Raw genomic sequence first — 23,209 nt, 5'->3', positions numbered from 1 at the left:
CTGTAAAACAACACACTGCTCATATATACGAGTCATATTCAAGTTTTCTTCATCTTGAAACTTAGAAGGAACGTATTTCGTCTGGAGAACTCTTTGGCCTGTGCAATTCTGTCAGTACTGGAGGGGGATGCAGCTATTAATATAAAAAGACAATACAAATAAAGATATATATATATATATATATATATATATATATATATATATATATATATATATATATATATATATATATATAATGCACACAAAAAAACCGCACACACAGGTCTTTGTAGTGAAAAAACAAAGATAGTTTGCTTTATTGCGACGTTTCGGCTCCTAAACTCGAGCCGTCATGATGACGGCTCGAGTTTAGGAGCCGAAACGTCGCAATAAAGCAAACTATCTTTGTTTTTTCACTACAAAGACCTGTGTGTGCGGTTTTTTTGTGCATTACAGATTACTTCCTTTAACCAGCACCCAGGCATTATCTTTGAGTGACGGATGCACCAGCTTTGGACTGTATATATATATATACACACACATATATATACACACACACAGCATGTGGTGCAGTGAGTTTCGGTACTTCGAATTCCTTCCAGGCTTCATCGTCCGTTTATTTGAAAACCATAGGAACATTACACCGTAAGCTCAATGGAACACGGACCTACGTGACCGAGGGGCACTTACAATATACAAATAAAGTAGCGTCAGCTTGGTTGCCAGACGCTTCTGGTAAGTGATCGCTTTTCATTGAAAATACGCATGCGCCAATCTCTACCAAGCTTTGTTTCCGTTAACATTTTTTTTAAAAATGGGGGTCGGCGAAAAGATTAGCGCTCAAAGGATGGTGGCTGTGATTGGCCAGTGACTAGCTCTAGAATGTCCCTGATTGGCTTGGGGCGTTTCCTATAGGAGCGGGCTCTGACTGAGTATAGGTGCTATACTGGCTCCTCCCACTTGGGATTTAATTACAGAGGAGAGGACGAACCGGTGCCGCTACCTGATCTGCAGGTGCTACTGTTGCTGGGAGCCCTCTTACATCGCCTTTCCTTTGTGGCTTCCTGCTCTTCCTCCGGCCTCCTCAGCAGGGCGCCCCCTGCAAGTTCAAGCCTTGGTGTTCCTCTTGTGATGAAGGCAATGGGGCCAGCTCGCACTGTTTGGACTGCCAGGGGAAGAACTGCCTGCGAGCCCACCAGCGCATCCGACTTTCCAAGGACCATGGCTCCTTCACATGCTGCACATGCTGTGAGAAGAATATCGGAGATAGCCAGGGAGGAGAAATCCAGCGCAGCACGATGGATCTGAAGAGTAGCGGAAGTGGAGTTTCTGTAAGTTATTTTTTAATAAAGGCTTAATAAAGACTTTGCAATTTTAAAGTTTTATTTGGCTTGGAGTTTTTTTTTCGATTTATACTAACAATTTTTTTGTAAAAAAAAAAATTGGTTACTGGTCCTTTAAAGAGTGAATGTACCCTCCCATACAGTATTTCAATAGACTTGTACATAGACAGTGCCCAGAAAGCCATATTTGATGGCAACATTTGAAGTGTTTTATATAGACTGAAATATGAACATTCTGGTAGCCAATAGGTCACTCCCCACTTCTGCCTGGAATCACTTCCATTTGGGTACAATTGCCTGGACCAATAGGTGTACTATCTGGTCAGGCAATTACCACCCGAAAGTTTGGAACAACAAACCCATGAGTACATAGTGTGATTGCCAGTGAGGTGAATGGGAAGAGTTTATTTTTTTAGATTTTATTTAGACCGTTCTGTAGGGGCACGAGCATGCATCTAAGGTGGTATAAATTGGTGGCTTTCAAGGAGAAGGAAAGAAGTCTTGCACTTGGGTTGCCAAATGTTAGGCAACCCCAAGCAGGCCTGGACTGGGAGTCAAAATCGGCCCTTCCATTCCAAGTACAAAGAGGCCCAAACAGCCCCCTACCAGCCCACTATATGGTAACTTTCTATGGAACCATACAGCAGCCCCTCTGGCATTTGCCAGAACCTACAGATTGCCAGTCAAAGTGATTGTATTGACTTACTCAAAACCCCAGGCCAGTGCTTCTATCAGCAGAAAACTGCACTGGCACGGGGTTATTCCATCCAGCACCACAGAGAGATCCTCTTTCTTCGCATGGCTGCGTATGCGCAGTAGATCGAAAAGCCAAACTTTCACTAAAAAGTAAACTGTTTCGTTCTACTGCTCATGCGTCTGCCCAAGGAACCTTGAAAGAAGCCAGAAGAGGATCTTTCCGTGGTGCTCACTGGTATAACCCGGGCACGGTGCAGTTTTCTGCTGATAGGAGGTGGAAATAAACAGGCTCCAAAACTGCAGTGGCTGTGCTGCAAGGTTTATTCATAAGACATGTTTCGAGCTTTTTGGCTCTTTTTGAAAAAGAGCCAAGAAGCTCGAAACAACATGTAGTGTGAATAAACCTTGCAGCACAGCTACTGCAGTTTTGGAGCCTGTTTATTTCCACAATCTTTGTATGTATTCATTGGCATGAGCTTTAGTTGGGACAGAAGCAAGTGGAACAGGCATCAGGGTCATGTATCTGGTACAAACCCCCTACTTGTTCTGCTGATAGGAGCACTGGCCCGGGGTTTCAGATAAGCAAATGCAATCACATGGAGGTGCCTAACATTTGGCACCTCCAAGTGCAAACCGTCTTTCCTTCTCCTTTAACATTATTTGCAATTAGAATTGAAAGAAGTATTAGTATGGTAATATCTATTTGCTCCTGATTCTGAGAGACACCTATGCTGTCTGGAGCAGAACTGACCTCTGCTGCAGTTTCATAATAATAAAATGAAAGAGCTGTTGCACATCCTTACCTTCCTAACATATTAGCCTGGTGCTCGGTTATAAAGGCATCAGCACCTCCCCCCAAATCACATAGTACAAATTCACTGGCACACAGGACAAGTGCAGCAGGTAGATCCCTTGCAAGTTTGAGCATACAGTGCAATGTTTTTGGGGGCCATCCTCTTTTGTTTCGTGATTAAGAGAACATAAATAGATAAATACTGCTTTCAAATAAATTTTCAAAAAGTCTTAACTAACTGAAGTGTTTTATTCAATGCATATACAGGTATATGTTCCATTCTCTGGAAACCAATTATCCTGAAAGCTCAGAATTATGGAAAGGCCATTTCCCATAGACTCCATTATGATCAAAAAATGCAGATTTTTTCTCTCTAAAAATAAAACAGTACCTTGTACTTGATCCTAACCCGGAAGCAAGATCCGCTTATTGGGTTTAATGTTTACTTGATTTTCTAGTAGACTTAACATATGAAGATCCTTTCTCTGGAAAACCCCAGGTCCTGAGCATTCTGGATAACATCTGTTTATTACAAATTAAATATTCTTATTGAGTGGTAAATTGACATCGCCTGTTAAAGATGATTCAAAAATAATTGGTTAAATAATTTGCTTTATTTTCCCCTACCTTTAGGAATATGTCAAATCGTATCTTACCTGTAAATTTCCCTCCATCCAATTGTGCACTGTGGGACCCACCTCCCATGGGGGATACAGCTGGCTTACATTTCAGCTATTACAGGTACTTATAGTATCATATTGCCGATAAAATCACAGAATAGAAAAGAGGCTTCATTATTCTATGGTTGTATTTAAATCTGTATGTATATAGTGTGTGGGGCATTATGCTCCTGATGTAGGTGAGTGTTTATTAAGCTCTAAAGTCAGATTTTGATAAATCCGCCTCTTAAAATTTATAACCCAATCTGGGAATACTGCTCGATCACCAGATATTTAAACCTAGTGGCCATATTTTTTATAAAGAAGATTTGCTTGTTTGTGCCTGGTGTGCCAAAAAAAAAAGTATCTTTTAGACATTGTTTTCATTAGCAAGAAAAGTTTTGCAATTTGGTATATCGCCAATATCCTTTTAAAGGAGAACAAAAGCCCCCCCCAACCTTCTGGCATTGCCCCTCTCCCTCCCTGCAATGAGCATTAGTTTAAAAAAAACTCTGACCCTTTAAATGCAGAGAAGCAGAGCTCCCAGTCACCATCTTCCGGCTCTTCGTATTGTCTTCGGATCTCAACAACGGTTTGCGCATCTACAGTTGAAGCCTGACTTGGCCCAACTGCACATGCTCCAGCAGGCTTCATGTCGGGAAGAGACCCAAAGGCAATAAGGATTTAGTTCTCCTTTAATGCTTAGACCTGATTCTGGTGCTTCTGTCGCTAACACTGCTAGTGTGTCACTTATTAGCAGCCAGGGGTTTTAAGTAAGCTTTGTAGCTAGTGAGCTCTTCAGCAGTAGCCCTTCTAGGTCTGAATTTTCAAGCACAAGGAAGCAACTCTAGCAGTGCTAAAAAAAAAAAATGCTGCCTTATTTAATTTGCAAATCACAGACGGCAAAATGAGTTGCCATATCATCTATTTCAAAATGAATTCTTATAATATATACAGTTAATCAGCCCTCAAGCTTTTGTAAGTTCAGATCCATGGATGCCATGTGCTTGAATAGAACCTAATGATGTCTGTAGGAAGTATGTACATTAAGCAATGCTACAGATGCATTTCAGTTATATGTTTACAAAACTAGGTAATTTGTCAAATGGATTTACATGGAAATCAATATATCAAAATGTGTGTGTGTTCCTGTATGAGTTTTACCAACTTTTTAATGGCATTTCCCAAAAAGTCAGCTTCTTAAAAATTGTGTGTCAATAAACTATAAATATATTTCTTGTTCTTTGCTCCTAGAAATCCCATATTGCTTGTTTTGGGAAAGGCTTTGTGGCTTTCTTCTCGTCTTGCAAAAACAGGGAGAAAGCCTTTTTCCTGTTTCTTGCTGGGAACTTTTTCAATAGATGAAGGGTAGTTTGTATTTTTTTTCCTTTAGCCAATCTCTTATCCCACTTTGAACATGTAGTTTTCCACTTTTTTTTTTAGTTGTTTTTTAAATCATTGTTTTATATATTCCTCTACATTTGCTGAAATGCAGCCTTATTTTTAACATTTATTGGTGATTTTGTAATATCTTTTTATGTAGTCTTGCAACGTACCTTTTTGTTCTGATATGAATTCTTATACTTTGTTGATTTACTGTATTTTATTTCGACTTAAAAAATGTATAGAGATGAGCTCTGTGATCTGCTGAAATACAGCACACAGTTTAAAGGTGATTATTTTCTATTTCAGACGAGGAAGGTGTAACGCTAACAGTTTTGACCCTGGCTGAGAGAAAACAGATGGTGGGGGCAGCAAAGTCCCAACTGCACAGCTTCCTGGAGACTTTGTAATTCCTTGCACTATTGGCATAGGAAATGGCTCAAACAATGTTATAGTACATAACCCTGAAGATTTCACATCCTCTTTTATGGTTTGTTTTGATTTGTCGCTTCAGTTTGGTCATGGTGTTGTTTTTGCATTTTTCATGGAAGTACCTGTTTCTGGAGTTTTCCGTAATTCTTTACATTTGAACTAACTTGTTTCCTAGTGTTCTCAAAGATAAAATGCACTTGCTATCCATGCCTTCTATTTCATCACTTAAAAGAAGTTCTTTATATGTTCTCTCCAGTAGGGTCTTGGAACTTTCAGTCCTTTTTACTACCGTACCAACTACACATTTTGTTGACAGAAAGTGAAGATGTCGTTCATTTCCACCCTCATCCTTTTATATTCAGTTAATGCAACTGAATACCTTATACATCTGAATGTAAATCTGCCCCTTCACACACAGAGACACATTTACTAAAGTGTAAATTCTCGCTTCATCAAACTTCACCAAAGTTTTTCTCACTTCGTATTTTCACAATAAATCTCCATATTTACTAAAAATCGTAGGTTCAGTTTTTCAAGAGAAATGTGGTGAATTTTCTCCTGGTGTAAATTCTCTGGGAAAATTTGGCAGTATATTCCCTATAAAATAGTAGTGGGGAACATTCGCTAGAGATTTTTTGCCATACAGAAAATTAGCACGGAAAGAGCAATGTTGATTGCAATTTAAAACTGGATTTTCTATCTTCATAATGGAAGTTAACCAGCCTGAACCTGGCGAAGTACACTTTGGCGAAAAGGGTAACTTTCACACTTTGACAAATTATCATAATTTCTCCTGGAGAACATATGCCTGGCGAAACATTGCAAAAGTTCTCTAGCGCTGAGTTTTTTCACTTGCGAATTGTCTTGCTTACCTTTTAGTAAATTGGCCATTCGCTTGGAATTGGCATTTTGGCAATAAATGTGCCCCAAAGTCTCTTAACAGATATCTTTCAGCATGGTTGAAAATCCCACTAGGTGAGGACTGCATCAGCACATTAAGATAGTCCTCATCTCATTAGGTTAACTTTTTTTTTTGTAGTAATGTTTTTCCTACTTAAAACAGGAAGTACCCTGCTTAACTGACACTAGCAATCCAAAAACATACAAGTGCACAACTCTGAGCTCTGGTGGAAGGTGTTGAGGAACCCACAGGACTTACATTTACCTGAATTGGAAGCTACCAGGGGCAAATAAATATTGTTTTTATGTGACTCCGCATCACCAGTTGCTTGCACAGACTTCTGGGCTTAAAATGCATACACACCATATTGCACAATACACTTTCTGGAATGCTTGCAGCTAACTATTTTACATCAAAACAACTAATAAAACTCAAGAGTTGTTACATATTGAATATTTCTGTAATAATGAAAACTGATTTGCGGATGTTGGTCTCTTAAAGGGCAGCTTTACTATTCAGATATTTTTGGTAACTACTTGCATTCTGGTGCATGTTCTGGCATATATTTGCCTGAGCAAATTAGATTGCCTCATTAAGGGGCAGATTTATTAAGGGTTGAATTGAAAATTCGAATTTTCACATTTTTTGTATGGTCAAAACTGTCATATTTGACTAAGGAAAACTCAATTCAAGTTTTTTGGGTTTTTTTAAACTGTAATTCGATTCTTGATATTTATCAAACTCTGGCCCTTTAAGAATTCAAATTCGACTATTCGCCACCTAAAACCTGCCAAATTACTGTATAAGTCAATGGGAGAGGTCCAGTGACCAATTTGGAGAAAAAGCTCAAATCAAGTTTTGGTTGAATTTGAATATCAAAGTCGAATTTTCTGGTCGTTAAAATTTCAATCTTAGAAATATTTTTTTTTATTATTAATAAATAACCACCCAGTCGAATTAATATATTCGAATTCAAGGGAGTTTAAATAAAACCACATGAATTCGTAATTCGATCCTTGATAAATCTGCCTCCCCATGTTACCTTTTTCAAAAAATTTTGTTCATGCTTAATAAATATATATATATATTATATATATATAATATTTTATTGGGGGTATATTTTAACTTTCTGTTATCACCTTTTACATTCAAACCTGAGATGCTGTAGTTATTTGACAGTGTCAAGTAGGTCAACAGAACTGAATATCAGAGTTGTTGGACTTGGATTATATTGTTTTGTAGACAGAAAGAAAAAACATACTTGTATTTTTATTTTAAGAGCCTACAAAGCCATCTTCACTGCAAAAAAGCCTTGGATCTCTCTAAATTGCTCACCATGAGAGCTCATATCACTTACACTGAGAACATGGACAATCTTCACTTTGATCTTCACTGGGCGGCTGTTACTATTGCAAATACATTTGAAAGTACTCCCATAAAGCCTGTCCCAATTATACCCACAGCCTTAGCCAGGAATCTGGGCAGTCATAATAATATTGCACATCTTCAAGGAACACACAAAAGCGGGTAAGCTTCTTCCGTTTTAAGTGTGCTTTAATATACCAAAATAATGCTAGTTTTGTTTCAACTTTCAGAATGCATATTTTTTAATCCATTTTGAAATGTTCTTTTAAAAGGACTTGTTGTATTTCAATTTTCTCAGTCGCTTTAGACATTTGAAGTGTGGTAAGTGGTAGTATATTTTAACATGTTTATTGCTATCAAACTTAAATCAAAGTGCACAAACTTTTTACTTATTTCTCTGCTACTATTATTAGGCAGAAAATGTTTCTTGTAAAATATAAAAAATAGTATGTGTAAACTGTATATACAGCCTTTTAAAATGCAAATGGTCATAAAATGAATGCCTTATATAGAGAAGGATAGATTACAGATATGCACTATATTGCACAACATAGTGATGGAAATAAAAAATAGATAATATGAATTATGTTTAGAGGCATAAAAGTAGTACAGGTATGGGACCTGTTATCCTGAATGCTCGGGACCTGAAGCTTTCCGGATAACAGATCTTTCCGTAATTTGGATCTTCATACCTTAAATCTACTAGAAACTCATGTAAACGTTAAATAAACCCAATTGGCTGGTTTTGCTTCCAATAAAGATTAATTATATTTTAGTTGGGATCAAGTACAAGGTACTGTTTTATTATTACACAGAAAAAGGAAATCATGTTTAAAAATTTAGAGTATTTCAATAAAATGGAGTTTAATAGAGATGACAATAAATATGACTGACTATGACTAGAGAGATGGATAGAGAGATATACATATAATAGAAGATACTAGGAGCACTCATGGATGTAGCAATAAATGTATTTTTGAATTTAAACACCATGTGATGTCTCCTGAGTGCATCCTGACGACGGTGAAGGAGAACCGAAATGCGTTGATGTGGGGGATTTTGTAAAACCTCAAATTAATTTATTGCTACATCCATGAGTGTTCCTAGTATATTCTACTACATGTTACAAATGGTCTATTGACATATATCATTTGTGTGTGTGTGTGTACATTTGATAACTTATGGCATGCGAATAATTGGCGCAAATAGTTATCTCCCACAGAATTAGTTATAAAGCTAAAAACCAAAATGTTACATCTGACCATTCAAATCGAAATGCAGCCTATTATAGAAGACTGGAACTGCAAATAATCTGTAAATCTGCTTTATTTTTTTTTATTTTTTTTAAATCTGATAGAATATAGGCATGCTAGTTATTTTATATGCTTTATCATTTTTAATAGCAGAATACTAATTTTCTAAGTTAATGTACACCGTTCACCTTCACTTTTGCCATTTAAAATAAACAAATTAATTTTTTCAGTAAATGTACTAAATGTATTTATGTATGCTTCTAGATAACTGACAATGGACCAGACATGGAAGCTGTTGCTTGTATTAGAATCTGATCCAAAGGTGTATATGTTGCCACTTGTTGGAATGTAGGTCCAAACTGTTCATTTTCTTTAAACAGTAGTGCACTCACTTCCATGAACATCTTCACAGCTTAAACCTCTTTTACAAGATACACAAGTTCTTAGCCAATGCAAATAAATTCTAAGATGAGCCAAAAGCTGTATTTTAAATGAAGGCCTTCCAGACTGAGTTTGCTACTGCAAACCAACTACAATATAATATTGTATTTTAAGTGCCTTTCTCTCTAGAGTCGCATGTAAACTGCCCAAATTGATTTGTAACAAACAAGATGTGGCTGGGATATATGTCAGAACATAGGTCAGAGGGTTGTAATAAAGAGGTACTGGTTCAGTGGGGCTTGAAGTAAGGCAGAACTTGAACAGAAGTGCCTGGGAGCAGGTTTTCATGGACGCAGAGTACGGTATTCTTTCATATAACCAACAGATGGCGCTGTGTGATATTGCAGTCACTGTTATTCTTTCATATAACCAACAGAGGGCTCACTGTTATTCTTTCATATAACCAACAGAGGTCGCTGTGTGATATTGCAGTCACTGTTATTCTTTCATATAACCAACAGAGGTCGCTGTGTGATATTGCAGTCACTGTTATTCTTTCATATAACCAACAGAGGGCGCGCTGTTATTCTTTCATATAACCAACAGAGGGCGCTGTGTGATATTGCAGTCACTGTTATTCTTTCATATAACCAACAAAGAGCGCACTGTTATTCTTTCATATAACCAACAGAGGGCACTGTGTGATATTGCAGTCTCTCCCCAAGCGAACTGTTGGTATAGGAATGATTAAAAGTGACTGCAATCTCAGCTACTGCCCGCTGACCCGAGTATAAGCCGAGGTAGACTTTTTCAACATTTTGGATGCTGAAAAACAAGATGTGGCTGGGATATATGTCAGAACATAGGTCAGAGGGTTGTAATAAAGAGGTACTGGTTCAGTGGGGCTTGAAGTAAGGCAGAACTTGAACAGAAGTGCCTGGGAGCAGGTTTTCATGGACGCAGAGTACGGTATTCTTTCATATAACCAACAGATGGCGCTGTGTGATATTGCAGTCACTGTTATTCTTTCATATAACCAACAGAGGTTGCTGTGTGATATTGCAGTCACTGTTATTCTTTCATATAACCAACAGAGGGCTCACTGTTATTCTTTCATATAACCAACAGAGGTCGCTGTGTGATATTGCAGTCACTTTTATTCTTTCATATAACCAACAGAGGTCGCTGTGTGATATTGCAGTCACTGTTATTCTTTCATATAACCAACAGAGGTCGCTGTGTGGTATTGCAGTCACTGTTATTCTTTCATATAACCAACAGAGGTCGCTGTGTGATATTGCAGTCACTGTTATTCTTTCATATAACCAACAGAGGTCGCTGTGTGATATTGCAGTCACTGTTATTCTTTCATATAACCAACAGAGGTCGCTGTGTGATATTGCAGTCACTGTTATTCTTTCATATAACCAACAGAGGTCGCTGTGTGATATTGCAGTCACTGTTATTCTTTCATATAACCAACAGAGGTCGCTGTGTGATATTGCAGTCACTGTTATTCTTTCATATAACCAACAGAGGGCGCACTGTTATTCTTTCATATAACCAACAGAGGGCGCTGTGTGATATTGCAGTCACTGTTATTCTTTCATATAACCAACAAAGGGCGCACTGTTATTCTTTCATATAACCAACAGAGGGCACTGTGTGATATTGCAGTCTCTCCCCAAGCGAACTGTTGGTATAGGAATGATTAAAAGTGACTGCAATCTCAGCTACTGCCTGCTGACCCGAGTATAAGCCGAGGTAGACTTTTTCAACATTTTGGATGCTGAAAAACTCGGCTTATACTCGAGTATATACGGTAAATAAACTTTGCACGGCTGCATTATCCCCCAACTATATGATACTTTTTCAAATTTGAAATAGTACATCACAAATATGCCTTTAATATATTGGTTTAGTTTTTTTGTTGTTTTGGTCCTTTTCTTGTTACTCAGTAGCAGCTCTGTAAGTCTAACATCCTTTCTTTGCGTCAGTGTTTAATATTCTGTTGTATGAATTTACACTGTATTCAGGTGGATCATTGTGAACTACCCTAACTACGTGGGGGCCCATTTTTGGGTCCCCACCCATTGGTTAACAACCCTGTAGTAAAATTATTTTTCAGTAGCTCCACTGAGAATGGTCTTTGACTTAAATATGTTCTGAAGTCTGTTAAGCAACAACCATTGCTGTTTGGTTTCTTAAATCTATTTTATTAAAATGTAACAATTTAATTTAACAATTAAAAGGTTTGATGTTACTGAACAAATAAAATGTTACTATTTGTGGAGCACTATTTGAAAACTAAAAATGTTGTTAAGGCGAACTACCTATCATTGTGTGCCTTTAACATGCAGCATGAAATAATGTTTACTTGCCTCTCTTATTTTTTGTTGTTGTTTTTCATTTAGTTTTAGACAAAGTCCACTTCCCAATAAACTGTCAACAAGCGACCATGGTTCTGGAGTGGAAGATGAAGATTTTTCTCCAAGACCATCTCCTCGGCCCCATCCTTCAGTCCAGCAGGTAACTGTTTTTAGTTTTTTTGTTTGTTTTTTTTTTTAATTAACAAATGTAGCCTTTTTCTTTCTAATTAAAAAAAACATACCAGCAAAAAAATATTCAGCAAAACAAAAACTTTGTAAAATTAGCACATCGGGTCACCACTGTCTTAAAGATTTTTTTTTTTTTGTTTTTACACTAATCTGTAAATGTATATTCGTATATTCTGCCACTAGGTGGGGCATGTAGTGAAATGTAAGAGCATATCTGAAACGGAATCTAAATCCATAAACTTAACTCCTTTGCATTCAGACTGCTAATAGAAGGCATTTGCTTAAAGGAAAACTATACCCCCCAAACAATGTAGGTCTCTATTAAAAGATACTGAGTAAAACAGCTCATGTGTAAAATCCTGCTTCATGTAAATGAACCATTATCATAATAATATACTTTTCTAGTAGTATGTGCCATTGGGTAATCATAAATAGAAAATTGCCATTTTAAAAAATAAGGGCCGCCCCCTGAGATCGTAATATTCACTGTGTACACATACAAACCACATGTAAGGTCACATGAGCCAATTAACAGACAGAGTTCTGCCTTTTGCTTCCTCACTTCTTCCTGTTACAGTTAGTGTTGTAGTATTTCTGGTCAGGTGATCTCTGAGGCAGCACAGATAGAGTCACGAAATGGTGGTTCAAGGCAAGAGATGTAAAAGGGCAATATTTATGTAAATATATATTCCAGTTTGGTAAGATTCTTTAATATGTCATTCAATTTGATATAAACTATCTGTTGCTTAAGTATTCATTTTGGAGGTATAGTTTTCCTTTAACTGAGCATATTGGGGCTCACAGAATCTCTGAGCAAGTTTGCACCAATTCATTTTGTTGAGTTTAAACCCCCTTTATGATATATGGCATTGCACCAAAGGCAAATACAAGAGGTCCTCTGCACTCAACCCGTTATCAATATATTTAGGACATTGAGACATTCTGTGCCTTAAGCTACTGAAAAATGCCTTAACCTTTAAACAAAACTGGGATTGTTTTTCCATATATTGCAATATATTTAAGCTGCAAGGTGCCAGTCTTAAACTAAACTTTCATCTGATTCATTAAGAATTCTATTGCTTCATTATACATTTTACACAGGGACTAAGTTTTACCTGCAACTTACTTACTGCTTTCAAGGTTAAAACATGGTTGCTCTTTTATTGGCCTCCAGTGGGATCACCTGACTATAGTTGGAAAGGGTGGGAGCTACAACATGGAGCTGGTCACTGCTCCTGTATAATCTATTACAAACAAGGGAAAGTTGTGCTCACCACTAATTTTTAAACCATTAAGCTGGGGTGCAATGAGGCTGTGCACCAAAGATACCAGCACAATTTACATTCTATTCACTCCGTTTTCTTCTTTGCATTTTGTGCATATACTTATTTTTAGGCTGTACACTCTGCGCTTTTGTGGGTATTTTGTTACCTACATTTTGTGGCAGGCCAAAAACAGTCATTCCTTATTGATGTTACTTCAAAACAAGGCTGTTTTGAAGCAATATTTCCAAGGGAAACTCATACCACACTTTCAGGCAAGGACCAACACAGCTGAATACAGAGATTACAGGACTGGGTGTGTACTGATGTAGGCAGATGTTAATTGTAAAATCTCCATTGTGCAGAATATGGTGATATAAAGCATTAATCTTGATTAGAAACCGACTATGGTAGCTACCAGTAAAAGCAAAATTCACTCATGATGATCAATGATAATCAGTGATAAGCATGCGCCTGAAAGTCACAAGGTTTCCGATCTTTTTTTCTGAAACTTCATGACATTTGGCACATGCGCAGAAGATCCTTACCTGTAAAACACCTTTAAGTTAACTTTTAGTATGTTATAGAATGGCTAATTCTAAGCAACTTTTCAATTGGCCCTCATTTTTTTCTTTATTATAGTTTTCTAATTATTTGTCTTCTTTTGCATCTTTTCAGCTTTCAAATGAGGGTCACTGACCCCATCTAAAAAACAAATGCTATCTAAGGCTACAAATGTATTGTTATTGCTACTTTTTATTCCTCATCTTTCAGTCCCTCTCCTATTCATATTCCAGTGTCTCTCAAATCAGTGCATGCTTGCTAGGGTAATTTAGACCATAGCAACCAGAGTGCAGAAATTGCAAACTGGAGAGGTGCTGAATAAAAAGCTAAATAACTCAAAAAACACAAATAATAAAAAATTAAAGGCAATTGCAAATTGTCTCAGAATATCACTCTCTACATCATATTAACCGTTAATTTAAAGGTGAACAATCCCTTTAAAGTCACTGACTAACTCTGAGTTAGAGAGCTGCAAAGCAGGATGTTGTGTTCTGGCTATTATGTTACACATCCAGTCACTCCAGCCTTTATACTTTACATTTTTGGCTAACTAACTATGTTAGAAACATTTTTTATTTAGCACAGCCTGTCTATTTACCCAGTTTTTATTTTTACACTGAATTGTTCCTTTAAGTTATATCTTCTGTTGAATAGTAAAATGTTTTTTCAGTAATGTTTTTTTCCTTTGTTTATTCTTATTTTTTTTTGTAGTATGTATAAAGTATCTCTTGTGGATTTTATCTTTTTGGCAGATTCAGTGTTTGCTGGAAGCTCAAGCAGCCGAGTCTGAGCCTTCTAAGGCAAACTTCCCTAATAACTCCAAGCAGAAGCAAGCTGAATTTGTTTCCACGGAACATGAAATAAAAACAAGTGTTAGCATTGCCGTCAGTACAGGTACTTTTTTTAAAGCTCTGATTGTACAGATACATGCTCAATGTGCTTTAAATGAAAGTTGATGAAACTTGATTTCTTCTTGCTGTGGCAGTTTTGTACGATACATTGACCAGCAGGTGGCAGTATTCCGTAAATCAGGAGTGCCCATACTTTACTTATTCGAGTTCTACTTTAGTGATGTTGTCCCATTATGATCTACATCCATAAAAGCATTGTTAGCATAGGAAAATATCACTTAAATATTGATTTTTGAGAAAATGTATATTGTTATATTTAACAAACAAATATTTCTTATGTAAGCTTAACATAATAAATATCTGATTGAAATAGGAGGGTGATTTAGACAAGCTATTTGTTGACAGTGGGGGTCATTTATCAACAATGGGCAAATTTGCCCATGGGCAGTAACCCATGGTAACCAATCAAATTGCTGCATTCATTGTTCTACTTGCAGCTGGCTTCAAAAAGCTAATCACTGATTGGTAGCTATAGGTAACTGGCCATGGCAAATTTGCCCAGCGTTGATAAATGTGCCCCAGTGTCTTGAGATCTACTGATCACCAGCTAAAGGTCTACTGGTAGATCTACTTTTTGGGCACCCCTGCCATAAAAACTCCCATCGATTTGCACTTTATTAAGCAGTTACATTGGGGCTTAGGTATGCACGTTTAATATTTTTACATTTTAAAACTCTGAATGTCTTATTTTTGTATTTGCTGTTCACCAGTTGATTAGAACAGTTTTGTTTCATTTAAAGGTTCAAGTTTATTTTGGAACCCTCATTGTCCAGAGAAAGATAAATCAGTGGATAAACAAGATGATTCTGCTTTTTGTAATGAGTTTAGTGTTGCTGTGAACACTGAAGACGCAAGTCAAACTACTGTCACTTCCTCCTTAGGGCAGTGGACGTACACAGTTTTTCTGCAAGCACTCAGCTGACCGACCGAGGAAACTGTACTGTTTCTTTACTGTAAGTGATTTATTAAAACCTGTGCAATATAAATCTGCCAGGCGGAGCAAAAATTACATTCTGATTTTTTTAAATTGCCTGCAAACAGAAATTTATGGTTTGATTTATCTTATATGTATACTGTTGGAGAGACCCAAGGTAAAAAAATCAAATGGATTGTTTCAACGTGAAGCAGAACAAGATATTCGTAAGTAATCCATTTTAAACCCTCTGTTGTACCTCAATAGTGCTGCATTTGGCTTAAGATCAGAGCCTGACACTAGGGGGCCTATTTATCATGGTGTGTAAAAAGTGGAGAGAAATATTACCGGTGATGGTGCCCATAGCAACCAATCAGCAATTCAATTTCAACAGTTGGCAACCAATCAGATCTTTGCTTTCTTTTTCTATGAGCAACATCACCAGTAATGTCTGATAAATACAAAGTTGGCTACACGTATTCCTATGCAATCTGGTCAGTTGGCCCTGGACTTCACATGACTTAGCCCTCAATTTGTCTATTTGCTTGGCAATGTTGCAGTGATCCTAAGGTTTGGCCCATTGGCTCACATTAAGTAGGTAGTAAAAGATCTGTCTATAGTCCCATACCAATTTAGTCTTTAAATTATATGTTTTCAAAGTAGATAGTATCAGTTCTTTAGAAGGTGTTTCACTGCTTTAAGCAGTCACACTTTCATTCTACATGGGTGTCAGTACCAGCCCAGAAGCAGCACTAAAGGGATCCTTAACCAAAAAATTTTTTTTGTATAGTGAAATTTTTAAATGTTTAATTATAAGCAACTTTCCAGTATACAGTCATTAAAGATTTTAATGTCCTTAATGAACATAAAACATTTTCATATGCCCTGCTGTTTACGTCCTATGCACTTCTGACTCCTGAAGCAATGTCGTAAAAAAATCCAGCCGATTAATGGATCTGCAGTAGAACTCTACAAACAGTCCCTGATTATTTTTGATGTACATTGGAATGCTGCTTAGAATAAAAACCTTTTATTATGTAAAAAAACAGTTGCATACAATGTCTATAAATATATTGCCACACGTTAAAACCCCTGTGCACAAATAATGGTTACTTATAACTGTGTATGGTTTAGTAATGAGATGGGTTTTTTTTTCTTTCTTGGAATGTATATGTTCTTTACATGTCTTGGGTGGAGGCCCCCTCCCATTCGTAATCTTTATCCGTTAGAATCCTTATCTGCCACAAACTGTTAAAGGGTGTGTAAGAATGTGTATGCTACTTTTAAAAAAGGGGGGAAAGTTTGAAAAAAAACGCGTGTGTGTGTGTATACAGGTATGGGACCTGTTGTCCAAAATGCTCAGGACCTGAGGCTTTCTGGATAACTGATCTTTCTGTAATTTGGATCTCCATACCTTATCATGTAAATACTAAATAAGCCCACTAGACTGGTTCTGCTTTCAATAAGGATTAATTATATTTTTGATTGAATCATGTACACAGTGCTGTTTCACTATTACAAAGAAAAAGGAAATCATTTTGAAAATTTGGATTAACTGGAGTCTATATGAGACGCTTTTCCACAATTTGAAGCTTTCTGGATAATTGGTTTCCGGATAATGGATACCATACCTGTATAAAGTTGTGTTCAGAATAATAGCCGCCTGACATCACTAACCTGATCAATACCTGCTTTCAGTAGAAATTATATTTCTACATCGCAAATACTCTACTACACCTACTAGTAACTTAATAGAAAACCAACAGTCATGACATGCATGCTGCTGATTCTGTGTAATTAAATAAATTGAGGCTTCTTCAAAATAGCAGTGTGGAGTTCAGTTAGTGAGGTCTTTCATTCTGTGAAAAAAACAGGTGTTAAGTAGGGCCCGTATTTATGCAGCAAATGTTGTGCATGCTGGTTATAGTGCGTTTCTCTCTGAAAATCTGAGTAAAATGGGTCGTTCCAAAATTGTTTAGAAGAACAGCATACTTTGATTAGAACAAGACAATGACCCCAAACACACCAGTAAACGAGCAACAAATGCTGTTTGAGGCAAAAACAAGAAATGCAGAAGAATTGTGGAATGTAACAGGAGCCAGAAGTTGGTGGACTTCATGCAACACAGATGTGCAGCAGTTCTCATAAACATTATGCAACTAAATATTAGTTCAGTGATTCAAAGGAATGCAACATCTTGTGTGTGTATGTATATATAATACAAATACAAGAGTCCTCTGCACTCAACCCATTATCAATATATTTAAGACAGAGACATTTTGTGCATACTGCTACTAAAAAATGCCTTACCCTTTAAACAAAACAGGGATTGTTTGTCCATATATTGCAATATATTTAAGCTGGCCAACTACGTCAAAGTTGTCCCACATCTGGCCAGTCCTATGCACACAAAACCAGAGGATGGCACACCACTTCCAACGTATGCCCAGGTACACGATAAAATGTCATACATTATCCAAGGAGACCGACAACACCGGGACTTTTGTGCAAAAATATAATATTGTATTTATGTGAGCATATATACAGCCAACGTGACGTTTCGGTCCACTCTGGGACGTTTCTCAAGGCAACCACACCCCACACTTCATCAGGTATACATAGCCAATGATAACCATCCAATTAAGGAATGACATCACCATAATAAAAGTGACTAGTGCAATTGTAAATTACAATAAAAATCAAGGTGATTAGGATACATTTGTAGTGTTGCTCCAAAAATTCGGTATTATATTATCATATTAAACCAGTGCATTACTTTAAAGTGCATTGTGCAATAAATATAAATCATTAAAAACAAGTTCTCAATCATGAAGCAAGTCTATTACATTCATATCCTGTCTGTCTAGCTCAATATTTTGGGCCCCCCTTTTTTTTCCATTTAAGCTTAATTATCTATCAATTAACCACTGTATTATCAAACAATCATATAACCTGCATAACCACTATTTACTCAAACGGTCAATGATATATAAGCGCATAATTAACATACATGGGGTTCAATTATACAGGCTTACTAAAAAAAGCTTATACAAATTATGCCTGGTCCCAGTGTTGCTGGTCTCCTTGGATTTTATATATAAAGACCATATATATATATATATATATATATATATATATATATATATATATATATATATATATATATATATATATATATATATATATATATATATATATATATATATATAAGGATGTATTAAATAGAAGAATCAGCACACTCAAAACAAGTGTTGGTTTATTCATGCATCTCATCCGACGTTTCAGTCCCACATAAGGATATATATATATATATATATGTGTTGTGAAATAAAGGGTTTTTTCCCCTTTTTAGAAGTGATGTAGAATCCATTATTTAATATTTTGTTTTGTGTTCTCAGTGTTTCCCATGAGAATGATGATCCCGGTTACTCCTTTCCTGATTTACAACAGGACATAAACAATTCTCAAAGCTTTGACAATTAAGCTGACCACACTGAGAGCCCAGAAATTGACAGTGGAGTATCTATTGTTCCTCCAGAGAAATTTTATCAGGATTTACTGGTAAGTAAATAGCGACTTGTCCTGCATGTCAGGTCAGTATAACCAGTATAACCGTAACTAGAGTAAGGTGAACAATTTCTTTCATTCTAGACTCGGGTAAACAATCTATTAAAGACATCAGCTGAGGATGAGATGACCAGTACAAAAATTGATTCAGGCCCTATGACTGAGAAGACAGAGTCTCCCAACTGAAAATGATGACAGAAACGTGCTAAAGGCAACTCTGAAACAGCTGAAGAATCTGGGAGTAAACATTGATGTGAATACGTCTGAGCTGAAGGCAACAAAGGCTGACACTGCAGACAGCGCAAGGTAAATGTGTGGGGAAGAATATGTGGGCTTGCCACCCTTTATCCTTTTTGTTTAGATATAGTCCTGTACATAGTTTTTAGATATCATTCCAAGTAGTCATTATCAAATTGAAAATTAAACAACAATATAGGTAAGAGAAATGTCAACTTTAAAGTGGACATAGAGCATACATTTTTGCAATGCATCAAACCATGTGAAATAATGAAAATAGAAGAAAGTTTTTATTTTAATCCCTTTTGCGTCAAAAACATCTGTATTAACTTGATAACTGTGCTCAGCCCTCCCCCTTTGCAACTTCCTGTCCAAGACTTTCCACTATCTGACTGTAGAGCCACCCGCTCTTTCTGCTTAAAGGACCAGTAACATCAAAAACATTTTTTAAAAAATTAGTTTGTATACAACGAAAAAAAACCACCAAGACAAATTAAACTTTAAAATAGCAAAGCCTTTATAAAGAAATAACTTACCGAAACTCCACTTCCGCTCCTCTTCAGAAAAGGCCTGACTATTCTACTGACAGCGTGTCCTCTGTCCCCATCTATTTCTCCAGGTCTTCTTCATTCTCCTCCCGGGTGTCCAACAGCAGCAGTAGGAAGGCGATGTCAGCGGGATCCCCATTGGCTCCACAAGAGGTGCAGGAAGGTAGAGGAGTGCAGATGTGACATTGCTGACCGTGTATTGGGCAGGTTGATGCACAGGTCAGAGGGGGGCAGAGGACACGCTTTCAGTAGAATAGTCAGGCAGGAGAAATCGAGCACCGCAGAATGGATGGTTGCCCTGTCGCCTTTTCTTAAGAGGAGCAGAAGTGGAGTTTCGGTAAGTTATTTCTTAATAAAGGCTTTGCTATTTTAAAGTTTAATTTGTCTTGGTGGAGTTTTTTTCATTGTATACTAACGAATTTTTTTTTTAAAAAAAGAATTTGATGTTACTGGTCCTTTAAGCTACAGAGCAACAGCCTGCACTGTTCATTTTATCCCTCTCTTCCCTGTTCGTTTTCCTTCCCCCCTCCCTCCCACAAGAGCTGCATTTTCCCTTTCAACTCCATGCACCTGGTCATAAATTGTCCCAGAACAGCTGCACTTATTCCTTTGCAACTCCCTGCACCTGATCATATATCAATATGCAGGACAAACCTATAGCTGCTGTTATGTAATATCATAACAGTAAATACTAATGTACACTGTATACCTTTTATAATTTAATAGAGGTAGAGCGTTGCACAGTGTATAATGTGTTATGGACTATAGATTATGTCCAGCTGGGCATGCACATTTGTGACTGATGCCTATTTGATGTGGAACACATGAGCATACTGTTGTACTTTAAATTAAAGAAAATATTACTATTACAGTTTGTATTAACCTTCACATTTATTGCTTTATGTTGAGCATGTAAGGCAGGGGTCACCAACCCTTTTTACCCGTAAGCCATATTCAAAGATCAAAAGTGTTGGGGAGCAAGCTTATTTCAGCCTAGCTTCTGACCTGTAAACATCTCACTGCAGCTCTGATATAATGACTGTTTTAGGAGGTAAAATGCTTTGAATAGGTTTTTCTTTCTGCATCATTACATGTTTTGAGGAAGGATAAGTAATATATCTGAATATAAAAGTTATATAAAATGTCTCTTTTAAAACATAAACTACACACTAAACTTTAAAAAAAAAATCTGATTAGACTTCAAGGAACAGTTCAGTGTGAAAATAAAAACTGGGTAAATAGATAGGCTGTGTAAAATAAAAAATGTTTCTAATATAGTTAGTTAGCCAAAAATGTAATGTATAAAGTCTGGAGTGACTGGATGTGTAACATAATAGCCAGAACACAATTTCCTGTTTTCAGCTCTCTAACTCTCACAATATCCACTGCAGTATAAGCAACCTGCAATACCTCATAACCACGTACAGCTGGTATGGTTAATACAGGGCAACTTTTAGTTTTCTATGGTTAGCCTGCGTATGATGGGGACATCTTGCACCAGTTCAATAAACCGTTTTCCTTTTCCTTTTGACCTTCTTACTCCTCTTGACCTTTTTGAAGATGATGATTGGTTGAAGTAGGCTACTTGATCTTATAGTAGGTGTATCTGACCAGAAAAAACTTAATGAGAGCTTGATTAGGAATCAAAAGGCCATGTTTTATGTAATTCCTAGCTGACAAGAGTCTCTGCAACTTCATGTCTTCTGTTTGTAATAAATGTTTGGTTTTATTATAACACTAACTCTATTGTTTTCTTCATACAGTGTACTTGCCTGTATCAACCTAGATGCAGTTATCCCTAGACTAAACTACATGTCATTCTGGAATATTGGATTGAGTGGGTTTGTCACTAATGGGGTGGACTTAATCATGGAGGAAAATGCCATTGCCCTGAAGTACCTAAATGAAGTCCCAGCTTTCCCTGAGCCATGCAAATAAGAGCAAGCAAACTGATTCTATATCTTACAACAGTCTCTTACCTGGAACTACTACTGAGAAAAGCATTGTTTGGCTTAGTTTGATTTCCCCGAGTAACATGTCTTTTGCAACCAAGAAATATATGAAGCGTCATGGCTTGATAGAAAGCAGCAACAGCAGCATGGATGAACCTGATTTACAGAATGCCATCAGCTTTGCCATTACCCCTTTGCCAATTGATCCCATTATTGAAAATAAGAGACTGTTCTTTAATGATTCATGTAAAGATGACAACTTTGTTACTTGTGAGGCGCAGAAAAGGAAAAGTGCTGATGTGGTCTCTGCTATTGGATGGGCTCATCATCCAGTGACTAATAAATTGAGAAACATTACGGATGAGATCTCAGGGAAGTTTATAAACGTATCTCCTCTGCAGGAGGATAAACCTGTGCATTTCCTAAAAGACTTAAAGACCAAGACAAAATTGTCAACCGGAAAAGCACAGCACCCAGAAAAAGAGAATATGAAAAACATGATGGCTTCTCTAGAAAAGTGAATCTCAGTGGCCCAAGTACAGTTGGTGATATTTTAGATGTTAACAGACTTAGGCAGCTTCCCAAACTGTTCTGAATGCTTTTTTTTCCCCAGTGTTTTAATTTTGATCTATCCATTCCTTTCTGTGGGAGATGAGCTCTAATGGGCAAACTCAGAACTGGTTTTGTTGATGCAGTGCTATTGTCACATTGTGATTCCTGCACCATTTCTGTATTGGATCTGGCTACATGCAATTTCTATTTCTTTAAGGTCTACTGGCGTCCCTCCATTTTTCTTATATGTCCATAAAAGGACCAGTATGATGTTGTTGTGAAATACACAAGTACGCCTGTACTGCTTTAAATGAAGCTGATTACTTTATATGTAATTCCAGTTTTTTTAATAATGCCAGATGTTTCTCTAGCTATCCTTTTTATTAAGAGTTTACATTTTGCACTTACTGCATGTCTTTTTATTGTGTGTGTGTGTTTGTCTGTCTGTGTGTGTGTGTGTCTGTGTTGTAGAACCTGTATGGAATGCAGAAAGCAGGTAATCTTTCCATGGTCGTTTGCTCATTCTAATTGATCTTGGAGAACTGCTACATTTACTGTTTTTATTGATGTATAACTGTTATATATTTTATAATTTATTAAAAGACAAACTTCTCACTATTCGGTAGTATATCATTAATTGCAATAACCAAAATCAAAACACAGAAGGGATTTGCTATGTTCCAGATGAGGAGACCAGAAAGCATTAAAGTGAATATTGTTCTGGGTGTACCTGCATGATCTGAAATGTTAATTATTTTATTTATTTTTTTAAACATTCTCCCCCCCCCCCACGCATGCTATAGCTAGTTGCTCCAACCAATAAATACGCAGTGGCATAAATTAAAGCGTAAACTGGCATTGTAAAGCTTTGATGGCAGCAATCCGGTTTGGCACAAACCATGTCCTTGGAAAATTATATTGCTGCAGAGTTCCAAACATAGCTGAAACCAGCCCTCTCAA

The 23,209-nt window shown here is 36.9% G+C and overlaps 1 long non-coding RNA gene and 1 pseudogene across 1 annotated transcript; both read left to right on the top strand.

Moving 5' to 3' along the window:
- Nucleotides 1–859: 859 nt before the first annotated feature.
- LOC108715586 lies at nt 860–4,837 on the top strand. Its single transcript, XR_001935534.2, has 3 exons — nt 860–1,310; nt 3,445–3,552; nt 4,725–4,837. It is a non-coding gene; the product is annotated as an uncharacterized LOC108715586 (long non-coding RNA).
- Nucleotides 4,838–5,163: 326 nt separating this feature from the next.
- LOC108714988 lies at nt 5,164–22,867 on the top strand (annotated as a pseudogene).
- Nucleotides 22,868–23,209: the final 342 nt, after the last annotated feature.

This window comes from Xenopus laevis, chromosome 4S, assembly GCF_017654675.1.
Source record: "Xenopus laevis strain J_2021 chromosome 4S, Xenopus_laevis_v10.1, whole genome shotgun sequence".
NCBI classification, from domain to species: Eukaryota; Metazoa; Chordata; class Amphibia; order Anura; family Pipidae; genus Xenopus; species Xenopus laevis.
This window is presented reverse-complemented; position numbering and strand designations above follow the sequence as displayed.